This window comes from Vigna umbellata, chromosome 1 (genome assembly GCF_029865625.1).
Source record: "Vigna umbellata cultivar VRB3 chromosome 1, Vumbellata_1.0, whole genome shotgun sequence".
Lineage (NCBI taxonomy): Eukaryota > Viridiplantae > Streptophyta > Magnoliopsida > Fabales > Fabaceae > Vigna > Vigna umbellata.
In genome coordinates this window covers 85669744-85679964 of record NC_142165.1, presented here as the reverse complement: position 1 = coordinate 85679964, position 10221 = coordinate 85669744, and the positions used below count along the sequence as shown (strand labels likewise).

The following is a 10221-nucleotide window of genomic DNA, read 5'->3' as shown; positions in this document are numbered from 1 at the left end:
GAGTTGGTCAAGGGTGACAAAAGAATGAGGAAGGGTGGTTTAAAGAAAAGATGTGGCATTTGTAAGGAACTCGACCACAACAGGACTTCTTGCACCAAAGCAAAATAGACACTTGATTTCAACTCTCACCAAACACAACAAACTAACCCATCAACTCAACTAATGATGCCATCATCAAATCAGGATGAAGCTATAGTTCAAGGGGATAAATGAACAATTTTAATGTATCTTTTTATATCGTTTTGTATAAGACAACATGAGAACAATTGTATCTTTTTGTAATGCCTGCCATTTGAACAATTGTAATACTTGTTAGGTATTTTTGTCTCTTTTTGTATTAGACAACAGTTTGGTAATCTCCAAACAATGTCATCACTAGTACAAAAATCGCATACAACATTGAATATTTTGGGCTTTTAATGGCGAATTCACGAACGATGTCACACGTTAAATTTATATCTAATTTTTTAAATTCGACGTTAAATTAACGTGGAATTTAGTTAATATACAACGTTAACTTAACGTCGAATTTTGTCAATATTCGACGTTAATCAATTTTTTTTGTTTTTTTTAATTAATTCTGATCATTTTTTACAACTCTACGAGACTTGAAAAGCAAAAAAATAACAAATTTTAGTGTTTGGTATTTTATAAAGCATGAACTATGAACGTGTAGTGTAGTATCAACAACAAACAATAATAGCAAACAACAAACAAGTTCAATCAAACAACAACAACAAACAAGTTCAACTAAACAACAACAACAAACAAGTTCAACAAAAATAACAACAAACAAGTTCAACAAATAAGTTCTTCAAAACGAAAAAGAAAACTAACCTTCAAAAGATGTATTCGTCGGAATAAAGTTTCGTTACAATGAGAAAGAAAGCAGAATGCACCTATGAAGGACAAGAACACAAAAATAATCGGTTAAAACAAACAAAAATCATACATAAAGTAATTAATTAACTTGCATTTGTATCAAATGAAAGAAAAATTACATGTGATGCTCGTCAAACTTTGTTCGAAAAAAGTTTGAGAAGAGAAGAGGATATCGCACGCTAAGATAAAGTGAATGAATTTTCAATCTCCCGCTCAAATTTTTATTGAATTCACTAACCTTTTGACGTCGAATTTAAAAGTCATTCGAAGTTTTATATCCTTTTACGTCGAATTACAATTGTAAAAGACGTTTAATAATTGCATTTATTTACAAAAATGTCACCGCTCATTCTTAACGTTGGTTATTCAGTGGTTGGACGTTGAGCGCGTGACGTTATATGTTGTTTTTGTACTAGTGCATTCTGGTTTTGAGTCTATATTTTGATGTTTTATATTGGTTTTGTCAGCACTGGTTATCAATGAAATGAACATACAACAATTATATTTGTTGTACACCTCGGTCCAGATATATTTGTTGTGCATCACGTATATTTGTTTATCTAGATATTTGGGCATCAAAACAATATATGTCTTATTATTGGGTGATGGAGATTTTTTGAAAAAGTTGTGGAATTTGGCATCTTTAGTGTGGAGCTAATTCCTTTTTGTTTTGGTAGTGCAACAACAGATAGACAATGACTGATAGACAATGTCATCCTGGTGAAGTGACCCTGAGCAATGCAACACAACTACATTAATTGAACCACCTTCGTATAACATATGAACACTGTTTTTCGTGCCAAGACTAAAGAACATAAAGAAAATCAAACTGATGCAGGTGTATGACAGTTTCGTGTGCCAGGTTTAAGTCTTGAATATGTAGTTGCATTAATGCTAAAATTAGTTGGTATGTGATGCAGGTGTATGATAGTTTTGTGTGCCAGGTTTCACCATCTGAGATATGCATGACACAGGTGTATGCCCTGGTTGAGCTACAAGATTTCACTGATATGATACCAATATATAGACTCATAAAAACATAACAAATTCAAGATAATAACATTCTTTACTCATCACATTCCATAACAACAATTGAATTTGTCACTCATAACAAGTCTGACTTTCATTGAAATGGAAGAAAGCTACAACACAGTTACAAGACATCAGTCCATTGTCATCAACATTGACACTAAAATTGTGTTTATTACACATAAAAGACAAACCAAAAATATCAAGACCTTCATCCACTTTTGAACAACCAACAAAGATTTCTCTAACTTAACTAACATTTTCCTATTACTATCCGTTTCTTCATTGTGCACCAAACTTTCTTTGTTTCCTTCACACTTCAAGCATGTGCCCCTTTCCTCTTCCGCAACATCATTGCACCATTTGAAGTAGTTGCAACCACCCTCTTCGGCACCACTCTGTATAAACAACAATCTCTTCTTAGAAACACTTCCACATAATACAAACGTGAAATAAATCATACCTTATACTTCGAGCATCCCCAAAATTGCTTGTCACGATTCTTCAAAGTTTTAGCCTTTCTCATCGCACATCTCAGCCCACAGTGGCAAATCGGTGAACACAAATTACAGTTCTCCTTCCGCCACACATTGCATGTCGACGAACAACAAGAATGCTCCTTCAACATCGTCTTCGAACAACTACGTTCACCACCTACCCACCTGCGTCGAACCAAAACACCCTCCAATAACAAGCTCAACAAGCTCGAAGACGAACCTTGCTCTCATTAGGCATTTAGGGATTTCTTCAAATTTAGGGATTCCTTCAAATCCCAATTATTCTCTCAATTATCCCAAATTCCACACCCTGACAACAATGAAATTAAATAAAACTAACTACTAATATGTTATTCTAAAATAAAAACGTTGCGTTTTGATTTAAAAAGTTAACTTTTTTAAATATATAAATAAAACAAAGTCAGGTCAACAATAGTAGTGTGCCACATCAGTACCATTTGGTCATCTCAGCAACCCACGCATCAATTTTTTTAACGTCGTTCAGCCAACTTAACGGGAAGGTCTCAATTGATTTAAATTTTCACAATTAAGGACCAATTTGAGAGACTTTAGAATACGAGGACCTATATGAGACGATCCTGCACAAATAGGGATGTTGGAAATGATTAAACCTTAAAATTATCATTTTTATCTTCATATACTATACTAATGTAAGAAAAGATATGACAATAGTAATTTCAAATATTAAATTTTGATTCTAGAATTGAAGCATATTAATAAAAAAAAAGTGGATTTTTTATTTCAATTATGAATCGAAACATAAAGGTTAGTATTTTGCTTTGATTCAACAAGAACCGAAACACTAAACAATAAATAAATACTAAAAAATATAAGGCAAAATACCCTTTCTGATTTAAAAATATTATTTAATTTTGAGGGTATTTGACTTCATTAATCTTTAAATGAATAATCATCTCAATCGTTTTTGTATTTAAGGTTTGTTCCTATCCCATTAAGGAAGATTAACTTTGTGTAGTTTAGTGATACATGTCAATTTTAAACAATAAATTTCACAATTTTTCCAGCATTTTGCAGTAGTTTTTAGGATATTAAATGAAAGTGATTATCAACCACGGTAAAATATGCACTCGAAGATCAATATAAAACACAATTGACAAATATTAATGAATTTTAAGATATGTATATTAAAATATATATATACACTAATAAACTATGAAAAAATGATTAATCTTCTCAAATTGTTTGACTAGACAATTCAAGAGTCAATAAATAATTAATACGGTTTCTTCTTATATTAATTTTAAAAAAATTCAATTTTGTCATAAAACTTGAAGATAATACATAATTTTGTATTAAATCTCAAATGAGATACTATAAGGCCAACTTAATAGCAATTCTCATATAAAAAAAATATAAGCACATATAATTACATTATAAAAAAACAAATAATGCAACATGTAACATCCCAAAAATACAGCTTGAGACTATGTAATAGAATAATCACATTTAATGATATACAGATCAGTCTTACACTAAGAAGAGTGTACGGTTATGGCCGAACGGCCTTACAAAGCAGTACGAGAAAATAAAATTGAACAGGGGTACAATTCTGACCGAACGGTTTACAAAAACCAATACCGAACGGTCATACTAAAAAAAAAAGGGAAGGTGATCGAACAACCACCTTACTATAAACTAAACTACTGACCGAACGTTCAATCTTAACTCAGAACCACAACGAACGCTTGGAGCGAGACAAAGAGGTCTCCAGTTCCAGAATAGATTAAGATCGAGAGGGTTACTATTGGTTTAAGAAAGAAACCGAATACAACTATATATATATATATATATATATATATATATATATATATATATATATATATATCACAAGAACGACTAGAACAAACGTTACTTACAAAGTGAGCCAATTAGATGAACTGACTCTTGAGAGCCCCAACCGAACGCTGAAAAGACCATGCCAAGTACTAAGACTATAGGCCGGAACCAATCGATACAGACACTTCAAGACATTTCAATAATAATACTTAGGAGAATTCACATGAAGAAACCGAACGCTGATAAATACTTAGTTTATTTGAATTTGCATCAAGAAATCCGAATGTCAATCAATGACCGAGCACGGTAAAGAGAAAAACTCTATTGAAGTTGGACGAACGCTATTTTCATCGAAATAGATTATAAAAGAAACGAGTACGAGCACTTGGTGTAAGACCGAGCACTACTCAGTATGAGCGCTTGGTGTGAGACCGATCACTACTCAGTACGAGCGCTTGGTGTAAGACCGAGCACTACTCAGTACGAACGCTGGGTGTAAGACCGAGCACTACTAAACTTATAATAGAAGGCCTTGATAAAAATAAATATAATAAGATACTATTGTAGTAGTGTTTACGAACAAGGAAAATATACAATTACATATATATATATATATATATATATATATATATATATATATATATATATATATATATATATACACTTAAGTTTATAACCGAACATCAATAACCAACTGTGCTTGGCCGAACGCTCATGCACAGTATTTCGAAGTGAAGACGCTCGTTCTCAAATAGGATTCTTCCCAAATGAAAGAATCCAATTCTAACCAAGTTTACTATGAAAATCGAACGGTCAAGGATCGTCTAGTTACGAACGTACACTCTCATAGGGGAATTTCATACTTAGAAGTCATTTCTCTCAATTCAATTTCTCAACATTTATCTACGTAAGTTCATACATCCATATCATATAAATTTCATATATTTCATACATCAGAACATAGCATAATCATATTTCATTTCCAATCATCAAATCAACGAACGTTCATGCAGCACAGTAAACATACAAATTAAATTAAATAAGCTTCCCTTACCTCTGAGCGTGAACGAACGTTCCTAGAGACAGAATACGGTTCGCCTGACTACAATTTCCTTCTACCCTCAACGCTCAACAACTCTTCAAACCAAACTCAAACAACAGACCAAAATGGTTTAGAATGAGACTATGAACTCATGCAACCAGAACTTGGTTTGCATGTGCCAGAGAACGAACGACTAAGGACAAGAAGAACTTACCAGTTCATAATTCGAAACCGATCGGTTCAAACTGAAGCTCTGGAAGCCGGAAGTGCTTCTACGGTGCCTGAACGGTGATCGGAGAAGAGAAAATGTGAGATTTGGTAGAGAGAAGGGAGAGGTTTTTAGACAGAAGAAGGAGAAATGAAAATTTTCAGAGTTTGAGGAAGAAGGTGCACAGAGAGTGTGACGTGAATTTTTCCAAAAATCAGTTTTGCTTCCCACTTCAAAACAAACGTCCGCTCATCTGCCGACACCTGCATTCCACTATCTGATTTTCGGATCCCCTTCGCTTGACACCCGACGTCCGTTCAGAGGGTTTTTGGGTGCGTTTTTAATGATTTTGACACAAGATATATCAAACATGAAAAAAATTATATTAAACAAAAAAAAACTTTAATACAAATATAAAAAAATATTAAAAACATATATAAAATTTAGGAAAAAGTTATTATTTTAAACTTTTATGAATCTAACAATACAATACTAGTTATAATTAGACTTTCAAATAGTATGAAGTGAGGAACTAAAATCCAAAAAAATACAAAAACATTAGATAACCAAATTAAAAAAATTTAGGAAAAAGTTATTACACAAACCTTTCACTTTCGAAATGGAAAGAAAAGGCAGGAACAAGAGTGATGGGTGACAGTAACTCTTGGTGGCAAGGAGATTGAAGGAAGGAAAGATAAGTTGTAATGTAACAACAGATAGTGGTATCACTAACAATGGACAATGGTGGTGGAATGCAGAATGAAAAAAGGGTTTCAGACAATGGTGAATGAAAAATGGGAAATGAGGGAGTGGAATGAAAAAAGAAAGGAAAAAAAGATGATAACAATTACAAATAGTGGTAAACAGGACAGAGGATGTTCGAAAACGGTGTTTCAAAAAATTGAAGTCATAGAAGTATATGATCTTAGTTCTCTTACAATGGAATGTCAAATCTCATTTTATAGAAAAAAGATTTAAATAAAAATAATAATAATTTTAAAATTTTATTCAATTTTTATTTTGATTATGGAAAAATCGAAGTCATAGATACATATGACCTCGATAACCAAATCTTTTTTCTTATATAAAATATTTAAATAAAAAAAATGAAAATTTTGAAATTTTATTTCATTTTTTTGCCTGGGTCATAAAAACTAGAATCATATATTTGGTTCTTTAACAATTAAGATTAAATATCTTTTCTCAAATAATATATTTGAATAAATAATGAGGTTTTTTAAAATTTTAATATATATATATATATATATATATATATATATATATTCTTTTATTTTAAAACTGAACTCAAATCCTTTCTCAGATTAAATAATTAAAAAAATAATCTTAATTTTAAATTTTTTAAAAAGTTTGTGTACCTTTCAGTTTTTAATAATCGAAATAATATATATATATATATATATATATATATATATATATATATATATATATAATTTTGTTTCCTTTGAAAACAAGATCTATATATTCGTAAAAATTTTAAAACTATCACCATGTATTTTTGTTTTTTTTTTATTTAAATTGAAACATATCACCGTAGTTAACAAACCAAATCTGTAATAGTGTCACGTTGAATCATCATGTTTTTTATTTAAATTGAATCATATCTTATATGTTATAGAAATATAGAATTACTATATTGATTTAAATACGATTTGATCTTCACATGTAATTATATCTATTATAATGTTAATTTTATCCTAAATAAATTTATACGGATATTTAATTTAATTTCAATTGAAATTTAAAGTATATTAACAAGGTTCAATTAATTTGATCTAATTAAAGGATCTTGGGTCACAAATCCGATCTATAAATTCAATTCATACCCACTGCCAACACCAAAACGTAGGACCACAATGCAAGTTTATGAGAACCGTATACATCCATTAATTTTTAGACATCACATTTACACCTATCAATTCTTATCACTCATTAATTATATCACATCATAATATTTATAATTTTTTCTCCTTTTAAATAACGAATCAATTATAAACTACCACATAAATAAATAATATTTATAATTTTTTCTCCTTTTAAATAACCAACAAATTATAAACTATTACATAAATTATGATAAAACAATTATAAAAAATAACTGATAAAAGAACATTTTTCTAAATAACACATACTTATAAATTTTTTTCTCATTTTTAAATAACACGTGTTATTTAATAAGAAACACTTTACAATTTCTTCGCACCTTTCTCACATTTAATGAGAAAAATAATATTTTATATTTTAGTTAATTTATTTCAAATTATTTTACATTTTAAAATAAAAATATTATTGTAATTGTGTTGAACGACATCAAGTTAAAAACAAGACGTGTATCATTACTTATTTAATAAATACCCATGTATTGATATTATATTTTTGAACAAAGGATAACATGATACATCGACGTTTATTTCACATGCTTAATAAAAATAAAATAATTTTAAAATATGAATTTTTGTAATATTTTGAAAAAAAATAAAAATAAAAAGGATAGTGTTAAATAAATATAAAATACGTGCATCTAACATTTTTTACATTTTCAATGAATCAGTTCAGTAAAAATATTATTATTTTTGTTTTATTAAAGGTTACAAGGAACTAGGAAAACAGAAGGCTACATGTATAATTTTGTTTCTTAAAAAATAGATATTTTGATACAGATTTTTACACAATATTTTTTTAATATAATAGATATATAATTTTTTATTGGTTCTTTATTTATTTATAAATTATAATTGTAGTGATGTAACTTAAATTCAATAAAAAAATGTTTGTTATAAGCTAAACGGAGAGTGATGCTTGTTTTGTGTTCTTTCACCCAACAAATCTGAAGCTCACAATAAGACACCAGAGAATGGCCATTTTCCCACCTTAGTATTCCAAAATTCAATTTATATATTTACTATATTAGCATTTGCAAACCTTGGCCTAAGGTCACAACCACACCTCATATCCCTACAAAACATTTCTCATTCTTCCACCTTCTCCTTCTTCTGCATGCTTTTGCTTCTTCCGCACCCATCACCCTCCATTTGCAGAAGAACCGCCACCTTCATTCGTTGTCCAAATGGGGTTTCACAGTGTTGAAACCCCACGAGAGGACGTGCCTCTTCTCTCCGATGCACCCCGTCTCTCCTCAACATTCAAGACCTTCGCCAACATCTTCATATCCATTGTGGGTTCTGGCGTGCTTGGTCTCCCTTACAGCTTCAAGAAAACGGGTTGGGTCACGGGTTTGCTCATGCTCTTCCTCGTCGCCTTCCTCACTTACCACTGCATGATGCTCCTCGTGCGCACTCGCCGCAAGCTTGAATCCAAGGAGCAGTTCCCCCATCTCAACTCTTTTGGTGATATGGGGTATGCCATTGGGGGCCCTCCTGGCAAATTTTTCGTTGATGTCATGATAGGGTTTTCTCATTGCGGTTTCTGTGTCGGCTACCTTATTTTCATTTCCACCACGTTGGCCAATCTCGCCGGTGACGCGTCAACATGGTATCCTTTTCTGGGTTTGACGCCAAAGGTCTTGTTTCTGTGGGGTTGCTTTCCCTTTCAGTTGGGCCTTAATGCTATCCCAAGTCTGACCCTTTTGGCTCCCTTGAGCATTTTCGCCGATGTTGTTGATATTGCAGCGAAGAGTGTGGTGATGGTGGACGAAGTGTTCGCGTTCATGAAGAATAGCCCTCCTTTGGAGGCCTTTGGGGGTTGGTCCGTGTTTTTCTACGGTTTAGGGGTGGCAGTGTATGCGTTTGAAGGGATAGGAATGATTTTGCCGCTGGAATCAGAGGCGAAGGATAAGGAGAAATTTGGTGGGGTTTTGGGTGCGGCAATGTTTCTCATTTCTCTGTTGTTTGCAGCGTTTGCTGCTTTAGGTTACTTTGCTTTTGGTGAAGAAACTCAAGGGGTTATCACTACCAATCTTGGACCAGGCGTAGTAAGCGCTTTGGTGCAGTTGGGTCTTTGCATCAACCTGTTCTTTACTTTCCCATTGATGATGAATCCAGTGTACGAGTTGGTGGAGAGACGGTTGTGGGATTCTAAGTACTGTTTGTGGTTGAGGTGGTTGTTGGTGTTGGGGGTGAGTTTGGTGGCAATTTTTGTGCCTAACTTTGCAGATTTTTTATCACTTGTTGGTAGTAGCGTCTGTGTTATTCTTAGCTTTGTCTTGCCAGCTACGTTTCACTATTTGGTTTTCAAAGAAGAGATAGATTGGAGGTGTCTGGTTTGTGATGGGGCAATTGTAGTTTTTGGGTTGGTTATTGCAGTTACAGGAACCTGGTCTTCCTTATTGAACATGCTTCGCCACAGTGCTTGATCAAACAACACAAAAAGTCTCGTCTTGTTACTAAGTACTTAGTCAAGAGTTTGATAAAACAGAGGGATTTTTATTTTTCATTTTTGGATGGAGAAATTTTTAAGTTGCTGAGAGCATTTTTAATGGAAATGTTTTTTAAGGGTTTCTTTATTAATAAAAATATTATTTTAACATAACATTCTAATTTTTTTTTTTAAATTAAAGCGAGTTGGTTATATAGATTTCTTTTAGAAACCCTACCATTATGAGGTTTCTAGGTGAAATGTCAATGAGATCATTTTGGTTCGTAAAATTACTGATAATAGTAAAACAGCCTTTTAAAAGATTTAACTTTTCTTTCAAAGGGTAAACATGACCTGTATCTATTTCTATATATCATAATAATGGTTCTAGTTGAACTGTGACACTATTTTTT

At 31.9% G+C, this 10221-nt stretch overlaps 1 pseudogene; it reads left to right on the top strand.

Moving 5' to 3' along the window:
- Positions 1–8446: 8446 nt before the first annotated feature.
- Positions 8447–9950, top strand: LOC124836481 (amino acid transporter AVT3B pseudogene; annotated as a pseudogene).
- Positions 9951–10221: the final 271 nt, after the last annotated feature.